The following is a 20,336-nucleotide window of genomic DNA, read 5'->3' on the forward strand; positions in this document are numbered from 1 at the left end:
GAGGGAGTTGGTCCCAGGAGAACTTCACCCTTGAAAAAGAGGCTATTGTTAGTGGAGTTTCTATCAAACGTGCTTCCACGACTTTTGAACTACTGATGTAAATTTAATGTTGGATTTAAGCTGTTCGATGAAATTAAATGAACTTCATCATTGAACGAAAAATAATGGCTATATGGTCTTAACGAAAATAATAAACTAACTACAACTAAACATAATTTAATCAGTTTATTTCCATCATAATCACAAAAACCTGAAAAAAATTACCTACAGTCATGAACTCATTCTTCTCTGTGATGTCAAGTCGAATCCTAGTGTGATTAAAAGCGTCGTATGACGGATATTGATTCAAGTAAGAAGAAAAACTGACCATCGATAAGTGTTCAATGGGGTCCTAGATTCCATCAAACTTGTAATTGAATTGTGGTGTGGTTTGGTGATTTCTTCTCCATATTCCATGTTCATCGGAACTTGTTCCGACCATATCTCCGGAATCGGTTGAGCGATTCGAACCATACTCGACAGCGACATTTAGAATTAGAATACCTTCTATTTGTCGACTGTCACATTCAAACTGGTTCATCTGTTGCCAAGTATATATATTGAGGAATTGAGATGACGGTCTTACCCCATAGGGTACCGGTGTTACCCCCATGGGGTGCCGGTTTCACCCGCACTGGTTGATGAGCTTCATTTTTATGGCAGTTTTTTAAATTGACTATTACTTGAGAAAATTACCGTTTAAATGTACTGATATTCCTTATATCTCATGGCAAATAAACTAGACAATGATTCTGTGGAGAAAACATATCAATATGTACGCGCAGATCTCACAAAACAATACTTTTCCTTAGGGAGTCGGGCATACCCCCCATTCCCCTACTGGATACAGTTGAAAAAATTGTCAATAGTAGAATTAAGTATGATTTAAAAAAAATCAAATTAAGTATTTTATTAGACGTTTTCATTATATTTATCCCAAAAATGTATGATAAGCTTGATTGTGCTTATCAATAAAATGAAAACTTTATAAATGCTCTACATTTTGTTTTTCTACACCCAACTCCCATCGTTTCTGATTTTGCTGCAATATAATCTTAAAACGTTCGTTGCCCAGTTACCCGTTAGATATGGGTGAAACATTCCTCGTTCAAATTTAATAGGATTCTTCAAAGTGGTTGGATGGAATAGACATCTAAGTATGAATATAGGCTGAGTAGAATAAATATTAAATAAAAACTATAAAAATATAATGTGTATTCTATATTTTTTATATTAATTTACATTACGGATTGTTTTTACTGCTGTTTCTTACGAAACCCATAATAAAAGGTATAAGAATGTGTTATTGTTGTAGTTCATCTCCAAATAAAAAAGCGGGATCATGTAAATGTTATCTACAAACAATGTTTGACCTTCATTCAATAATTTATCCGCAAGTTGGGTCACGCAAGAAACTCGGCCAGATCGCGTTGGACGAGGAACGTGTTAACACGTATCGTGCCAAGTATTCGAAACAGCATCTTTCATGATTTTTCATTGCTTTCATTGGTAATGTTTTCGCTCCAAATGATAGCATAATTTGTTAGGTACCACTTACCATCAAATTAAAATTTAGTGAAACTTTATTGGATAAAAATTTGGTTGAAGGCAAGGCAACTGTGGAGAGTACATTATTTAACATAACCTAACAAATAAATGAGCATAATAAAATACAAGAATATGTGAACTGTACTACAGTTTTATTTGGATAAAAAAACACTCATTGTGATGTAGGAAAAAAATTGGTTTGAACTTCCTACAAGAGAAAAAAATGCACGCTTTGGACTATTTTTTGTTTGGCGATTTTTCGATTTTTGATCATTTCTCGGAAAATGGAAAATTGGAAAAAAATCATTTCATTGAGGTTTTTTAGCTTCAATAATCAAAACTGCACCGATGGCTTCCGTTTTTTTTTCTAAAGCTTGGTCGTTAATGGGTTAAACGCTTCCTGAATGATAATCTCAAAAACCACGATTTTGAGACTACTGTATCAAAACTAGCCAAATTTTTTTTCCTCATCGTTGAAATATATTTTTTTCAAGAAAGTCATACTTTATATCTATAAAAAAAAAATTTCACTGAATATAATAAATTATGAATTTGTATATAACGGGGTTTGACCTCGGTACCGACCTGTATTTCGATCGAAAACTGTTGGCTGAAGTGTTTCCTTTATCTCTGTTTCTAAGTTTTGGTGTCTAGGTGTCTATTCTTGAATTCTTCCTGTTTCTACCGAGGTGATCTAGTATTGATACAGGCGTTCTGTACTTTAAGCAAGTTTTTCAACTATTGCTTTAGCTTCCTGTGAAAACATGTTTCGATTTGCTTTTTTATTCTTTTAAACAATAAGTTTTTAGATACACAACCAGTCATGCCAATGTTTCTGATTTTACCGAATTATTCAGACTATTTTGCTCGTTTCCTAATATCCGGACATGCACTCATTTTGTCTGTTTTTTTTTATTTCATTCGACCAAATTTTTTTAAAATCAATGAATCAAACGTTAACAAGTTGTTAAAATATGGTTATTTTTTCTATAGTAAAATAGTTCGAATTGAGTTCAAATTCAATCTTCCCAACCTTCCCAACACAGACTTGGGAACCAAGTACCAATATAGCGGAAAGAAGCAATTGAAACATAGAGCTTCGTTCAAAAAGGTGTATGATGTAATATGAAAAACTAACAATGTAACATATTAAAAAATTTAACTTTCTTAACTTTATAGATGAAGATAAACATAGTTCAACAATGTTGTAGTCCCAGATATTTTAAACAACTTTGTAGAACAAAGATTTTCTTTATCTTTTAAAATAATCGATTGACGCTTTTTTCTGAGTTCCATTAGGGTGACCATGAAAAAACGTGTTTTTTCTGCTTTAACTTTTATATTTCAAATTCTACATCAAAACTGTCTTCGTACGACTTTTAGAGCTTATTGATACCAACATTTTTCGGTGCAGAATTTGTCTATATCTTAATCCTATTCAATGTTATTGATGGTAACTCATGATTTCAATTTTAATTTACTCAAACACAAAAAAATAACATAGTTTTGAAAATCACACATTATGTAGAGTGAAAAATGCTCTTTCAAATGCCGCAATAAACTTTGTTTACGTTTGCCCCAGAAAGAATGACAAACAAATGAAAAGAGCATGTTTTTTGGGAAGAAATATCAATAACTTTGAGTAAAGTTGAGATATTGACAAGTTCTGCATCGAAAAATATTTGTATTAGTAAGCTCTAAAAGTCTTTCGAAGACAGTTTGCATGTAAAATTTGAAACATAAAAGTTTGAGCTAAAAACAGTTTTTTTCATGGTGACCCTAACGTAACTTATAAAAATGGCGCTATATCGGTTATTTCAAGAAATAGAGAAAAACTTTGTTCTACAAAGATGTCTCAAGTGATTGGAGCTACAACATTGTCGAACTTTGTTTACCTCTATCTATAAAGATAAGAAAGTTAGATATTTTATTTCATCGACAATTTTGGTTACCCTATTTTTGAAAACATAAAAACGAGCGCTCTATTATGAGTAACAACTTTGTCTAAGACAGTTTTTGTCTAGAGAATAACTGTCAAGATCTAGATGCTAATTTCCACTTAAATGCATCTCCTGGACCATTGTGCATTGGGACATCAATCTTAGCTATTATTTTATTATACTCAATCGAAAAAGAATAAGAAGATCGATTTTGCTGACCTCTTCTATTTCAACTTTTCATTTTTTTAATCCGAGAACTCGACTTTGATTAAAATTTTGATAGCTTTGCTGATAAGAAAGAACAACTTTTTTGTTGCGAATATGCTCATTGTAATTAAAATCCTATATAATAGGAAAAATCAACACAAATCAACACAAATATTCTAATGATAAGAATTATGCTTAACATTTGATCCACAGTCTTCCATTTAAAATTAGTGATACAATTTTTCTGCTGTTTCATTTATGGTGATGAAACAACTTATAAATATAGGCAACCGTCCAGATGCTAAACCTTTAAAACTTAAGGACTTTATCACTGCACGATATTCAATTTCCCTGTTGTTAAAAATACTGCGAAACGTAAATATTATACCATTTTGAAAATATATTAGCGCATTTTACTATCGAAGAACAACATGCAACAAACAACCTTATACCAGGTGTGCGAGTTGAAACTATCCGGTTGATGTTTTAGATGTTAGCAAAAGTGAAGACATTCTCGCGATTTGACATACAGGAAATCCTGGTTTTATGCGATTTTCTTGGTGCAATTTTTTTGTGCGATTTTCTGTTCTGCGTTCTGCGTGGATTTGAGTTATTTTCTTGGGGGAAATTTGTTAATGCGGTCCCTATCTACCGCACAAAAAAGTTTTTTTTTTCAAATTGTGTACCTGACACGATTTTTTAATGCTACTGGTGATGTTTTGTACGTTTTTTATGTGATTTTTCGTGATTTATACACGAAAAGGTTTGGTATGTCATTCGACATTGGACTTCAAAAATATGTGTGTCATTCTGGAAAAGAACAATGTAACTCGGTTGTTCAGCGTTTTAAAATGTCGAGTTTCGTTTCGAATAATGAACGTTTGCGACACTTACTTTCAGAAATTTTAGGGTGTTTTTCGCGGTACAAAAAAATTATATATATTTCAGGCATTTCGAAATTTTGAAAAAAAAATATTACTTTGAGACCCACTTTTGCTCTAATTTTTATTCAAATGCATTCGTATGCGTTTTTTTTTTGCACATGTAGCGTAATTTTTTCTTGAAGTTTTAAGAGGATTGCGCGAAAAAAAAATTTTTTTTGCCCTTTGGGAATGTTTAGTTTATTTTGAATTTAGAGACCCAGTACTGCTCTGATATTTGTTTAAATTTTGTTTTTTACGTGTCTAAATTTTGTCGGTATATTTAGAGCATTGCGCTGTACAAAGGTTTTTTTTCTCATATCTTGAAATATGTGAGATTATCTTTACATCGGATTTAGACGGTTTACCTAATTCATAGGAGTCAGCAGTACTACAGAGCTATGTGAGAAAAAATAAAGTCCTTGTGGAAAGATCATTCGGATTAATGAGAAGAACACTTAAAAACATCCACATTATTATTATTTTTTTTATTTTAATCCTACAATTGAAAACCACGAATACAATAAAATAATCGATTTCAAGAAAATAAAAATAATTATGCAAACGATGAAGAAAATTATGTTTGTGTCTCGCAATGCTCTTGAACATTCAGGAAAAAATTGCACCACATGTAGAAAAAAACATGCGAACGTATTCAATTAAAAATTAGAACAGAAGCGGGTCTCAAAGTTATATTTTTTTTTTAAATTTCGAAATGCCAGAAAATATATTAAATTTTTTTGTACCGCATATTTAAATTTTTTTATAATCACATTTTTTGATGAGAAATTGTTTGAAGATATGTATCGATACACCTTAGTAAGATGTACTTTCAGTATTTTTTTTCCATATTTTTGCCTCAAAGCTATTGAGAAAGGCGTGAAAAAAACGAGAAGGTACATTTTTTACTATAGATCCTATGGTGTACCATATGAGGACTCAAATATATGGTACTATTGCCAAAATGTTTTATTTTGTACTCTATACAATATTATCCATACAGCTGGTGATTTGGTTTGAGGGCACTTTTTACTCCCTTACCCAGCCAGACCCTTTGAAAATATAAAAAAAATATTTTATGTACCGCGCAACACTGAAAAAATTCTGAAAAAAATCACACATATCTAGAAAACCGTAGGAACACATTTAAATATGAATTAGAGTAGTGCTGAATCTCTAAATCCCAAAAAATTTTTTTTCAAAATTTGAATATTTTTAGTACTTCAATTTTTGATAAATTTTTTTTTTGATAATTTTTATTGATACACCGTAGTAAGATGTACATTCAGTATTTTTTTCAAATTTTTATCTCGATGCTTTTGAGGATGGCGTGAAATAAACGAAAAAGTACGTTTTTCACTATAGATCCTACGTCAAACCACATAGGGGTTCAAATAAACCGCCAAAATTTCTTATTTAAGGTGAAGGTGGAAGCTAGCCGTGGCCGAGTGGTTAGCGTCATAACTAACATGCCGGGTGTTCGGGTTCGATTCCCGTTCTGGTCGGGGGAATTTTTCGTCAAAGAAATTTCCTCCGACTTGCACTGTGATCACGCGTATTCTAGAGCTTGCCACTCAGAATGCATTCAAGGCGTGTTATTTGGCATAGAAATCTCAACTAAGTACTAATAAAAATGACGCAAGTAATACTACGTTGAGACGGCGAAGTTCCTCTAGGAACGTTAGTGCCATTGAAGAAGAAGAAGAAGTGGAAGCTAGCCACAAATGGCGCTCATTTATTTCATCTCCCTCCCTCACCCCTCGCCCGAAAATCAATAATTTCGCGAAACAGTGTAAAGAAAATGATCGTTTTCGCACACTTCCCATCAAGTAATATCAACCAAACTCTAATCGATTACTCACAAGATATTAAATTTTCATCTGCTGTCGCACTGTATAGTGACAAACGTCGGAAAACTCGAGCTAGTGCTCTAAAAGTTATATTTTCATTTTTCAATCTTCGGCAATGGCTTTGTTTGTATTGGTGAAAGCTTCGTTATTTTTTTGACACTGATGCCAGACAATATCATTGAAATATATATAAAAACCATTCAATGAAATGTTATTCCTGAGTCATAGCATTTCAAGTCATGAAAATCAATATAATGAAATTGTGTTGATATCAATACATTTAGTATTTTTACGTTTAATGGGTGTATAATGTAAGTTTTAGCAACTTTAACATTGGGTAAGAAAATTGTATTGCAGAGCTCGGAACACTGCCACGGCTTCCTATGCATTCAAAAATAGTGACAGTATTACATTCAATCAAAATGCCTCGGCCAACGAAGAAAATGGTTAAAGCTCTCTAACGTGAATATGTGAAAAAATACGATGGACGATGGAATTAATTAAGGAATTATCAACATCGAGTTACTATGCGGAAGAACTTGTTAATACCAAAAGAGCCCCAATTCGCATGTGTTATAAATTTGCACATTTTACGCTAGCGTATAATCAGAATTTTACTTCATATGCAAATGCACCTTCTATATATATTTATATTTGCAATTATTTATCGGAACATATCGTTCATACATTTTACTTTAGTATTGAATTGTTATTTTTTTTTCAAATGTATTCAAAGACTCGTGTCAATGAAGCGCCACACAGTCTGATAAGTGAATTGATCTATTTACGTGTGCTTTGCTCTTCTCTCACAAACACTATTACCCCATTTTTACACGTGGTTCTACCTATACTACTACAATGGCTAGCTTCCACCTTCACCTTAATATCGTATACAATATTTGCCATACAACTGGTGATTTGGTTTGGGGGCACTTTTTACTCCCTTACCCGGCCAGGCCGTTTCTCTCACGAAAGCCATTCAGATATAGTTTTGTGCGCATCTTATTTGAAGAATCTCCCGTGAAATTTATATTCTGTGACCTGATATCTTCGACACATAATCAGTTTGAATGACTGTTCACATATTTAATGAGAGGTAAACTGATATTTCGTTCGATTTCAGCGCTCAGTTTGAGTTTGATATCTTGAACAACAATTAGTTAAGCTATAATATTCTTCTGAAGACGGAAATTGTAGTAGCATGTGAACGCGGTAAATAGACATATTCTTGGGTTGCTCAGTTTGACCGTTTTTACCCTAATTCCCCATTGAGTATATTCACAAACGTGTGATTACCATCAAGATCTAATCATTTTGTAAACATTTTTCGAATTTCTTATACTGATATTATTATGGATTTTTTGGAAAAAAAAGTATATGAAAAAGTTTTTCAATAATGCCCAAAGTACTTTTGTGCAATGTGACTTTTCATATTCAAAAAATCGAAAATTTCAAACCAGGAATAGCTTAGACTACTATGTCTACACCTAAACCACAATACCCCCCAAAACATTGTCAAAAGGAAAACTGTCTCGCCAACAGACACGACACAGGTCAATTGCCCGATTCGGGTACGAAAATCCTCCAAACGTGCAGAGTCAAATGAAAAATTTCCGCCACGACAAATTCCCCATTAGAACCAACAAATGACGCCCATCAGAAAATTAGTTCACGAGAGCACTTTCGCGCGTTACAGCGCTCCACCAGCATATCTACTGTCCGCTGCGCCGTGTGGAGTCATATTGCTGAAATCAAGTACCCACGACTCTGTTGGCGGCCGAGTGCCACAATGTCGCTGCATCCGTTATTGGGCAGCTAAATTTATGCGCTTTTATCCCGATGGTCGTCCTTCCATTGTTTAGGTGCTTGCGGAGCGAGTGCTGCGGGGGCGAGTGAACCGACGAAATTGCTAAAATTATTTTTCGCTGGTCATAAATTCCTGCCAAACGTCGGGGGAGGAACGCGGGGCAGGATGGCGTAATACGAAAGTGCATGCACTCGGCAAGTTCAAATACACTCTTGGCGTTTCTGAACGCTGTAGTTCTTAACCTCTGCTGTGTTGGCCAGAATGCAGTGGCTGCTCTTGCAATGTAATTTGAGTCGAGGTCCGCTCGTATTGCTTGGAACGGAGGGGGTGGACAAACAACAAGTAGTGCAGCTTGTGAGCACCAGTAAATCATCATCTGGGAGGGATGTGGACAAAACTGAGGGCTCGCTCCCATGTTTAGGGCTGTGTGAGCTGTTTAAAAATGGCTGTGAGAGGTTTTATAAATGTTCGTCGATCAGCAGGTTGGAGGTAATTATGATCCTGTAGCAAAAAAATAAAGAGCCAGCAAATTCTCATTTTTTGCTATAAAATTGAAGCATGATATCGCAATCTCCTTCTAAACCATTGCACAGAATTCCACCCCTATTAATTCACAAACTGCAGACCCATCATTAGAGTTCATCAAATGCAGCTTCGTACAATTGTCCCTCTCGTCATTGATTTCGCCTTTATTGCGAAATACAAGAGGCAAAGGGCTCGCCGGCATTGCTCTGCAGACGATTCTCGTTGAGCGCTGCGTTTTCATTGAGGGTGTTATCGAACCGTCCACTTGTGAATGCACCAGCTCTGCAAATGCATCGGTACCCGTTCGCACTTTATTTGATTGTGATTTATCGGGATAAAATTAATATTTGCATTCAGTATGAATTATAATAATTATTGCTCGCAAGTCCTATTGCGAATGCTTTTCTCTCCCCTAGTATTGAACATTTCACGCAATGATGGGATTTCCGCAAACAGCGGATTACGTTTTTTCGGCTTAGTGCAAATCTTCCTCCAGCTCTTTTCCGCACGAAATTCGCAGTAGTTATTTATCGGATTTAAGAGATTGCTGCGAACTCTGCGCCAAATCCGATTCCGATTGCAGCCTCGGGAACGAATCAAGCGCTAAAATATTGTTTGCCATCCCTTTTTTCCCTCCCGCGGAATCGAACGCGCCACCACACATAAGCTTCGATGTGGTCTAAATTTAATAAACATCAACATAAATTTCAATCCTGCCACAGTGCCAAGCTAAACGCAGAAAAAGACGAGCACCATAAATTGGATATAAAATTTGCTTAAATCCTGGGTGTTTTCTGAAAATGTGCGCGCCAAAGTGGAAAAGCAAACTTGATGCCGCGCCGTGCGATGTCATTTGTCGTTCCGTGCCCGCGTCAAGGCGGGTGGGATGTCCTTGCGGGGTGGTTGGTTGCCTGTCAATCGAAATTCAATTTTTGGCGCGAGGTTTTTGGTTTTCGGGCAAATCTTCCGGTTACAACAGCAGCAGCAGCAGACTGAGGTGATATATAAGCGTGGAAAGATTTATCAATTTGATGGCGAAGGCGCCAAAGAATGGCGCCGTGGAACAGAGGAACATAAAGTAGGGGTAAAGTACCGGCAACGGAACTGGATACGCAAAGTAGCTGTCTGTCACGGTTAAAAAATAATCGTAACAGTTCGTAGCCTGGAGTTGGTGCTGGCGCTAGAGCCTAGGGTTTGGGGCGGGACGTGGGTTGTATGGATGATATTTCATAAAGTGAAAATTCGATTGTCTGTGATTGTTATGGAACGTTAGCGATGCGAAACCTTCAATAGGGATGATTTGTAGGGAAAAGAAGAATCAATACGGGTTTATTTTATTTCATTTGCAAGTATCTTGAGAAAAAATTGCAATGTCGTCAACCATAATTTTCTTTCTACATTTGGTTTCCCGAGTGTGCCAATCTGATATTGATTTTCTGCTTACACATCGACCTATTTCAGTTTCATGAATAAATTATTATGTGTAAAAATTTATACTGTAGAAATGCGATTTTCTCCATTACATGGAATAAATGAAACACGGAAAGAAACATTTCTCGTACCCAAAAACCCTCACATCCCAAATTTGGCTCCATTTGCTTGATTAGTTCTCGAGTTATGCAGAAGTTTGTGTTTCATTTGTATGGAACACATCCCCTCACCTAGAGAGGGGGTAGGTGTGTCGAACCACCATAGAAACATTTATTTCTCTCAAAACCTCCATATGCAAATTTTGGTTCAATTCGCTTGATTAGTTCTCGAAATATACAAACCCCCTCCCTCCCTCTGAAACCTCCACATGCACACTTTTGGTTCCGTTTGCTTGATTGATTTTCGAGTAGTGCGCCCCCTCCCCCTCTCTTAGATAGGGAGAGTAGTGTCAAACCACCACATAAACATTCATTGCCTACTAAAACCTCCATATACCAAATTGGGTTCCTTTTGCTTGATTAGTTCTTGAGTTATGCAGAAATTTGTGTTTAATTTGTATGGCACCCCCCCACTTAGCAAGAAGGGAAGGGGTATAAAAGCACCATAGAAACTTTTAGTGCACCCTAAAACCTCCACATGCCAAATTTGGCTCGATTTGCTTGATTAGTTCTCGAGTTATACAGAAATTTGTGCTTCATTTGTATGGCAGCTTAAAGAGGAGGGAGGAGTGTTGAACCACCATAGAAACGTTTATCGATCCCTAAAACCTCTATATGCCCCCTAAAACCTTACATGCCAAATTTGGTTTCATTTGCTTGATTCGCTTCCGAGTTATGCAGAAATTTGTGTTTCATTTGTGTTTCGAGGGATTTTGAAGTATCATAAGAACCTTCCCCGACCCCAAAACCCCCTACATACCAATTTCCATGTCGATCGGTTCAGTAGTTTCCAAGTCCATAAGAATCAGACAGACAGACAGAAATCCATTTTTATAGATATAGATTATACTAACTGATTTATAACTCATCTAGTGAGTTTGCGGATACTAGTGTTTGACTCGAAATTAGTTTTACGTGAAATTGCAATCTTTGCAGAGTTTTACTGAACAGAGAATCTATTCAAATTCAATCATACGTGGTAAAATACTGTATGTAATTTCAAAATTGTTCTATCGAAATGGGAATAAAAACAAAAGAAAATTAAATGAACCTAGTGTGATTCGATTAGAATACAAATGGAGAATCGGAAAGTTAACAGTGAAATACTATTATTTATATCCATGATATCTTATTTACGATCCCGAATCGTGACTTATGACTTATGAAAACCTTTGTCTTTTTGACCAGTCGGCTAAAATTGTTGGAGTTTGGCTAGGATGTGCTCACTAAATTTTGCACATCCAGTTTATAATTTGTTCAGATCTCTACGAAATTCTCTGAACGGCAAGAACAACTCGTTCCATAAATATAAACACACGACGACAAGAGAAGTCTAGGAAGATCAGAGAACGTATACCTCTTTATCAAAACTAATCGAAATTAAACCAGTTATTCCACGAGATACCAAACAAGTTCTGCGAAAATTAAATTTTCAAGCTGCATGAAAGACCACGTAAGATCAAGAAAGGTTGTTAATTTTCATAATCTACCTTCTCCATAAAACAAAAAACGAAAAAAAGTAGTTATTTGCGGGAAAAATGAAAAAAAAAATGGACGATGAACTAAAATCATAGTTTTTTAAATTTGAATTTCTTTGCCCTCATTTTAAAATTATGTTTCGACAAATGTATAATATATTTTATAGTACAACGAACGAAACGCGAAACATCTTACATATTTTCAGTTTGCCACTAACTGGTCTTCGTTAAGTGGCAAAAACGTACTTTTGCGTTTATTTCACGCCATCCTAAAAGCTTCGAGATAAAAATTTGAAAAGAAAAACTGAATGTGCATTTCACTACGATGTATCAAGAAAAATAATAAAACTAAATTTTTATTAAAAATTTAAGTACTAAAACACATTGAAATTTCGAAAAAAGTTTTAAATGGATTTAGAGATTCAGTACTACTCTAATTCATATTTAAATTTGTTCCTACGGCTTTGATAGTTATGTTTAATCATTTTCCAGTGTTGCGTGGTATCAAATTTTTTTTTATATATTTCCAAAGTGTCTGACTGGGTAAGAGAGTAAAAAGTGCCCCCAAACCAAATTACCAGCTGTATGGAAAATATTGTATAGCGTACTAATAAAACATTTTGGCAGTAGTACCATATATTTCAGTCCTTGTATGGTATATTATAAGATCTATGTTGAAAATGCACCTTTTCGTTTTTTTTCATGCCATTCTCAATAGCTTTGAGACAAAAATAAGAAACATTACTGAAGGTAAATCTTACTAAGGTGTATCGATAAATAACTCCAAACAATTTTTTCATCAAAAAATCTAATAATAAAAAAAATTTAAATACGCGATACAAAACTTTTTTTTACATATTTTCTGACATTTCGGAATTTTGAAAAAAAAATATAACTTTGAGACCCACTTCTTCCCAAGATTCAAGAACAAATTACGCTATATGTGGAAAAGATAACACATACGAACGCATTTATATAAAAATTAGAGCAAAAATGGGTACTTTTTTTCAATATTTCGAAATACCTGAAAATATATGTAATTTTTTTGTACCGCGAAAAACACTCTAAAAATTCTGAAAAAATCATATATACCTAAAATAGAGGTAGTAAGGAATTTGAATATAAGCTATAGTAGTTTTGAATCTAAAAAAATATATAAATAAAATTTAATTTAAAATTAAATAAAAATTAACTCAGAATTTTTTTTTGTATTTGACTTTTTGATGAAAAAAAAATTTGAAAATATTGATCTATACTCCTTAGTAAGATGTACTTTCAGTATTTTTTTCATATTTTTGTCTTAAAGCTATTGAGAATGACGAGAAAAAAACGAAAAGGTGGATTTTTCACCATTGATCCTATGTTGTACCATATAAGAACTCGAATATATGGTGCTACTGTCGTATAAATTTCATGTTTAGTACCCTATACAATATTTTCCATTTGGTAATTTGGTTTGGGGGCACTTTTTTCTCTCTTACCCGGCTAGGCCCTTTAAAATTTCTTAAGGTTGAAACCCTTGAAAATGCTACAATCGTTGTTCACAGTAAGCATAGAGCATAAGACAAGAAAGATAAATATATAATCGTCCGATCGTGTGACTTCTGTTGGAAAATGTTGTAAAACGTATTTTGCTATGTTACGTCAAGTAGATAAGACCCACATAAGATCCATGACGGTAAAAATAACCCTTCGACGATTATTTATTTGAGCTTTTAGTCTTATGCTCTAAGCATGGTGAACAATTCAAACAGATTGTTTCAAAGCGAAAGTCTGCAACTATTTACAGTGGATTCTTTTTTACACGATTGATGCGTGCGCGCAAAAAAATCTTGTAATTTCGAGCAATTTTTTGTGATTTTTAATGCTAATATAAACAATATTAGAAAAGATCGATTCTTCTAGTTTTTTCCAGTATTTTTTTTTTCGATTTTTTTCCAGCTGTTTCAAAAATATGGTTGCCATCTCTGTTCAATGTAATGAATTTTTTTCACCAGTCTCATTGTGATTCCAAGCAGTTTTTTTTGTGTAATGTTGAGCAGAAGATACACTGCTTAGGCTAAGCGCAAATTGAGAAGCGTATAGCGCGAGTAACTTGGCGCGATATAGCGCCTGTTTTTGTGGTAAATGAAAACAGATAAAACGGCGCTAATTGGCCAGGTGACGCGAAATGGTGCAGCGCTCGTGAGACATGAGTCGCGTGACGCTGTGGCTAAACCACAGTTTCTCGTGCTAGTCGTGCCGGTTGTGGTGGTTGTGTTGGTGAACAATCATGCAGCACCTGGAGTTTGACACTATATGGTTGTGCCGGTCGGGTGGTTGTGGATCAGACATTGTATGCGAGTGGCACGTTATCTACACCAAACTGCGATTCAATATGCGCACTATCACGCTATATTTGTGGCACGTATGAGTCGTGTTGGTAGTCTCGTGTTCGCTTACGAGCGCTATATGCTTTTCAATTTGCGCCTAGCCTTACATGTCGATCGCACATGACAGTTCCGATTGGACGGTCAGAGTGTGAATCGTTGAAATTGGGCGTTTACGCTATTACAGTTTCAGAACCATAAACTCTATTGGCATTTACAGGGGTCTCGCGCTAGTAGCCGTCGAAAGTGGACGTGCTTTTCGTTCGCTCCGTCGTTTTGTGTCATGATGTTTCACCCGGGTGACGTCTTTAGAGAACCCCTATTAAACTGACAAGAGCCAACATATCGAGTTCCCCACTGGCATTTTCCCTTTGTTTTCGGCCTGAATTGGGTTCCCCACTGACAGTTGTGCTTGAGATCTTCTTAATGATGTTAACCTCAATCATAGCACCCGGCTGTGATGTTTAGACTAATAGTGATGGCGTGGCATCGGTTGTGTGATGGAAGAAATGTTGTTTTCGAAGCATTCTGAGCTGATAGTTTTAGATTTAATATCGGTTCGGATGCAACATTTGTTTGTTCCTGGCATTTTTTTATGTGAAACTGTTTAAAATCACGACCGGTTCGTTCATGTTAGTTCGTGTTCTAATGTGGCGGCTAGTGTGTGTGTGCGGGTGAAACTCTGCCACTACATTGAAGAAGAGCAGCAGCAACGTGAGCTGGAAAGGAATATACAGCTGCTCTTCGGGATACCACAAAAGAATAGGCGCAGTGATGCTATCACCACTACTGGGACCCGCTGGAGGAGCGCGAAGCTAAGAAATTGCATGCATTTTTTCCTCTCTAGGTTTCTCTTTTATTATAGTGTTGCACTGAATGAATGAAGAGCACCTACGAGAGAGTTATTTTCTTATTTTTTTAGTAACTTGATTTGTTCGATATTTATGTGTATGTGAATGTTTGACAATAATGACACCTAGCGATGCTTAGTTTTTGGTTTGTTGTCGGTTATCTATTTTAATTCTGGCCGCATAACGGCTATTTGATTCTCGTGTGTTTATGTGTGCGTATAATGCTTGCCTTTGTTTGTAACAGCTATAGCATCTGTGTTGCCAGAGATTCATACTTGTCTCGGCAATATTAAAAAACTGTAATGTTATTTGGGTTATACTATTTTTCCTTGAATCGGATTTTCTTTCCATAACAATGGTGCTTCTTGGATTGTTTAATTATGTTCAGTAATATGATGTACTGATTAGATGTGAGTGTTTTGGTAATGTTCTGTGTTTGTCTGTTTTTATCTGTAAAGGGTGTGTCACATCAAACTGCATCACGGAAAAAACGCTGTAGAAATTCGCTCTGTAGACCGATCCTTTTGAAAATTTTAGACAGTAAAATAAAAACTATTAAACAACTTTTGGCATTTTCTTTTTATTTATACTTCGAGCCCAAGCCCGTATGCTCGCACCTTCCTCTTTACCCCGTCCATAAGGTTCTGTACAACGTCAGGTTGTAGTTTTTTTTTAACAGAAATCCATTTTCTCTTGAAGTCCGCCTCCGATTTGACAACTTTTGGGTTCTTCCGGAGGGCCTGCTTCATAATCGCCCAATATTTCTCTATTGGGCGCAGCTCCGGCGCGTTGGGCGGGTTCATTTCCTTTGGCACGAAGGTGACCCCGTTGGCTTCGTACCACTCCAACACGTCTTTTGAATAGTGGCACGAAGCGAGATCCGGCCAGAAGATGGTCGGGCCCTCGTGCTGCTTCAATAGTGGTAGTAAGCGCTTCTGTAGGCACTCCTTAAGGTAAACCCGCCCGTTTACCGTGCCGGTCATCACGAAGGGGGCGCTCTGCTTTCCGCAAGAGCAGATCGCTTGCCACACCATGTACTTTTTGGCAAACTTGGATAGTTTCTGCTTGCGAATCTCCTCCGGAACGCTGAATTTTGTCCTCTGCGGAGAAGAACAACAGGCCCGGCAGCTGACGAAAATCCGCTTTGACGTAGGTTTCGTCGTCCATTACGAGGCAATGCGGTTTCGTCAGCATTTCGGTGTACAGCTTCCGGGCTCGCGTCTTCCCCACCATGTTTTGCCTTTCGTCGCGGTTAGGAGCCTTCTGAACCTGGTATGTACGCAGGCCCTCCCGCTGCTTGGTCCGCTGGACGAATGAACTTGACAAATTCAGCTTATTGGCGATATCCCGGACCGAACTTCTCGGATCACGTCTAAACTGCTTAACTACGCGCTTGTGATCGTTTTCACTGACGGAGCATCCATTTTTGCCGTTCTTCACCTTCCGGTCGATGGTTAGGTTCTCGAAGTATCGTTTTAGTACTCTGCTGACCGTGGATTGGACGATTCCCAGCATCTTACCGATGTCCCGATGTGACAACTCCGGATTCTCGAAATGAGTGCACAGGATTAATTCACGACGCTCTTTTTCGTTCGACGACATTTTTCCAAATTTACGAAAAATTGATAGTGAAGCATGGCCAACGTGATCTATACACTCTTATCTGATTATAAGCGAAAGCTGAAGATATAATTCCTAAAAATTAAATTTCTACAGCGTTTTTCCGTGATGCAATTTGATGTGACACACCTTTTAGTATATGTGAAATTAACGGAGATACTTGTTCAGTTTCAGATTGAATTGTTACACTAATTTTATTTAAAATAGATTCCAGTAATTTTGACAGGTTATTGTAGATACTGTTCGTCTGTAATTATGGTAATTTATACTTTGGTTTCTCATACACATGTATGTAACACTAATTTTTTTCTTTGGTATTGTAACATTTATATTCATTTGTTCGCTGTTGTGCCGTAGCCTTGCGGTCCTATCAATTTCAAAGGAGTTCGCTCGGTTACTTTCTCAGGTTCCCCCAAAATAACTCTCGGTCGCCAGGATTGGATTTCTGTACAGAATACTCAATTATCAACGAAATTTATCGAAAATTCGAGTGGTTTAGAAGAGTTCTATTGGTTACCTTCTCAGGTTTCCCTAAAACAGCTCTTAGTCTCCACAATTGAGGTTAAATGAACATTACGCGCATTGAATAAGAGAATATATCGCTGGTTTGATAAGGTTTAAAGAAGTTATATCGGTTACCTTCTCAGTTTTCCCAAAAAAATAACTCTCAGTCGCAATGTTTGAATTTCCATACAGAATACTCAATTATTAACGGAATTTATCGACAGTCCGATTGGTTTAGAAGAGTTCTATCGGTTACCTTCTCAGGTTCCCCACAGTCAACTCTCCACCGTTGCAACTATTGTTAAATATAGCGTACGTTCGATGAGTGGCGAAATATATCGTTCGGTTTATTGATTTTAGAGGAGGTAACTAGGCTACTTCCAAAGTTTTCCCAAAAATAACTTTTCCCCATCGCGATTCGAGTCCAATTAAAAGTGCGCGTGATGAAAAATACAATTTATAGCCAGTCCTTTTTTTTTCTCTGCCGCGTGTTGTGACTCATAGGATTTTCAGATTTTTTTTTTCGAAAAGTCGATAGGTCGCTCTTACATAATCACATCACTTACCGCAGTGAATCCTGATTTTTCTTAACCATTCCCTCTAACAACTATCCCTTCTATGATAAAAGCTAGGGAACCACGCTATAGAGGCGACCCTTCTGGCCTTTGGGCAGCGAATATCATACTAACATTCCTTCCCTTCCCTTGGTGACTATAAGGACGTGGCCGGCGTCGTTATTGACCATTTAAAGCTCGAATCACCGAAAATTGCACAAAGAGAATGATTTGCTAGTCCCAAGCGTCATTCTGTGTGTTCATTGTGCAATTTGATTGGTTTATGTCAATCACGGAGAGCAACTACGAATTGTGCAGTCTACCCAAGCTCAAGCTCAAGCTCATTAACTCTATTGGCATTTACAGCCGCCTGGCTTGCGTTTTCAGCTTTGTATGAATGAGAAGGGAAAGTATGTTGTATATTCTCTTTGTAATTAATGTTCGACACGCTCAAAACAGAGTTAAAAACTTGTGAAATTGTACAGGATCTGTGTTGATACAAAATATTACTGATGTAATATTTGTAATATTATCTGGGCTGCTTCAAGTGAAGGTGCGACGGGAATTTTCATTAAACTGTCTTCGAAATTTAAATAGAAAATTTAAAAAATAAATAAAATAATTTAAATACACAATTGAAATTTCATCCATTTACACAAAATTTTACTTTATTTATTTTCAAATGGAACCCGTACAAAATCTCGCTAATTCACTCTTTATAAAAGAAATAAAAATGTATTTGAATTGAAACTCTTTATTCCTTGATATCATTTGTTTCTTTTTTTACTGCATTTTGGTCCAGTACTCTAAGTTTGTGAGTTTATAACAAAAATTACTCGTTTTCAAGACCGCTCTTCATATGAAACAATTACAAGAACCAAATACCTTATTCTGCAACTAATACGAATTTCCATCACTTTCGAAGAAAGATAAAAATGTCAAAGAGACAACTTGAGCCTGGGCATCAATATTTCTGTATATATGAATATTTGACCAACTGACGTGATATAATGATGAAATAAAAACAAATACAGTAATAAAAAAACCTTAAACTCTATTCATTTATTGAATTCTAATGTTATTTCGTTCTTATGCTTATTTCTACTACAGGTTACCATGTGATCAACTAACAGCAGTTGGACGAACTAAAAGGTATTATTAATGACATTCAATAAAAATTATAAGAAAGTGATAAGAAATGTACACATGCCCTAGCATGTGAAAATGTAGTTATCAGGATCGGACAAAAAAACATATTAAATTACAATTCTTAAGCCCCAGAGTCATGCAAACACTTTATAATGTATTCACCATAAAGTCTGATACATTTTCTCCAGGTAAAACATTTTAATTTTTCATTCTGTCACAGAGTAATTTTTCTTCGATTTTTCTTCGAATCCAACATATATAACATCACATATTTAAACTACGTTTAAACTATGCAAGCGTAATGAGAACGAATTTTGGTTCCCAATGTCACCTGGCCTATTTTTTGTAAACTCTTCGCTCCCGTGCACTCCTAGCATATATGCATTACTTTTGGAGCCAACCTACGAACTTATTGAATTGAAATTCCCCTTAGTTGACTGAAATATTTAATTATGCAGAGATTTGAATCGGGAAAAGCCGACTAGTGTCTAAAGTCATATTTGATTTGATTTTATTTTCTTGATTTTCACAATATGGTTAATTCATGTTATATTTATGCGCCTTGTTTTCTAAAGTATCTGTATACATATATTTCATGTAACAGCTTTGTTTCCGTATATATTAAGCCGTTCAACGAAATATTTTTCTCTGTTCAAATTCAAAAATATGGATTATCTGTAGGGTTTTTCTCTGAAGTGCATAAGAGCATAATGAACACTGCATTTGCATTTCGAGCAAGCGGTTTGGACAAACAAAACCGCTGTGTGCATTTTCAGCAGTAGGATAAACTGTTGATTATAGGCTGACTGAAGCGAGACTAGAGATGTCAGTTGACCGTTCGATTAATTCTATCAATTGAATATCTACAATTATAATCGAGTTAGTTTGTATCGAATAGAGCAAAATCAAAAATAATTAAGGGCGATTATAAAAACAAGGAACCATTCCTAACGTTAATATATTTTTAAGTTAATAATTTTGACATTTTTGTTAGCAGTGACCATATAACACCGACAACATGGTATAATGCGACCAAAACGACAAGTTATTCACATAGATTATAATGGTGGATTATAATTATTTACGATTTTGGTATTGTGCTACTCATTCTCACAGTGTATTTGAAGTCATTTCCCACAGTAAACATCAGCTAAATGTGCACCCCTGATTGAGTGGTTAGCGTCACACAATATCACGCCGAGTGTTCGGGTTCGATTCTTGTTCTGGTCGGGAGATTTTCCATCAAATATTTTTCCGCCTTGCACTGTGGTCACGCGTATTTCTAGAGCTTGCCACTCCAGAATACATTCAAGGTGTGTTCATCGGCATAGAAATCTCAACTAAGTACTACTAATAAAAAGAACGCAAATAATACGATCGTTAGGA

The 20,336-nt window shown here is 35.9% G+C and overlaps 1 protein-coding gene across 4 annotated transcripts in view; it reads left to right on the plus strand.

Moving 5' to 3' along the window:
* LOC129764696 (toll-like receptor 6) overlaps nt 1-20,336 on the plus strand; it is a 221,672-nt gene that overhangs the window by 140,145 nt on the left and 61,191 nt on the right. For 3 of the 4 annotated variants that reach the window (XM_055764051.1, XM_055764052.1, XM_055764053.1), the window contains one exon: nt 18,912-18,953. The exons of the other annotated variant lie outside the window; for it this stretch is intronic. The gene's annotated coding sequence lies outside the window, so the exon portion shown is untranslated. The remainder of the gene's footprint in view (nt 1-18,911; nt 18,954-20,336) is intronic. 4 annotated transcript variants of the gene reach the window in all.

This window comes from Toxorhynchites rutilus, chromosome 2, assembly GCF_029784135.1.
Source record: "Toxorhynchites rutilus septentrionalis strain SRP chromosome 2, ASM2978413v1, whole genome shotgun sequence".
Classification (NCBI taxonomy): Eukaryota; Metazoa; Arthropoda; class Insecta; order Diptera; family Culicidae; genus Toxorhynchites; species Toxorhynchites rutilus.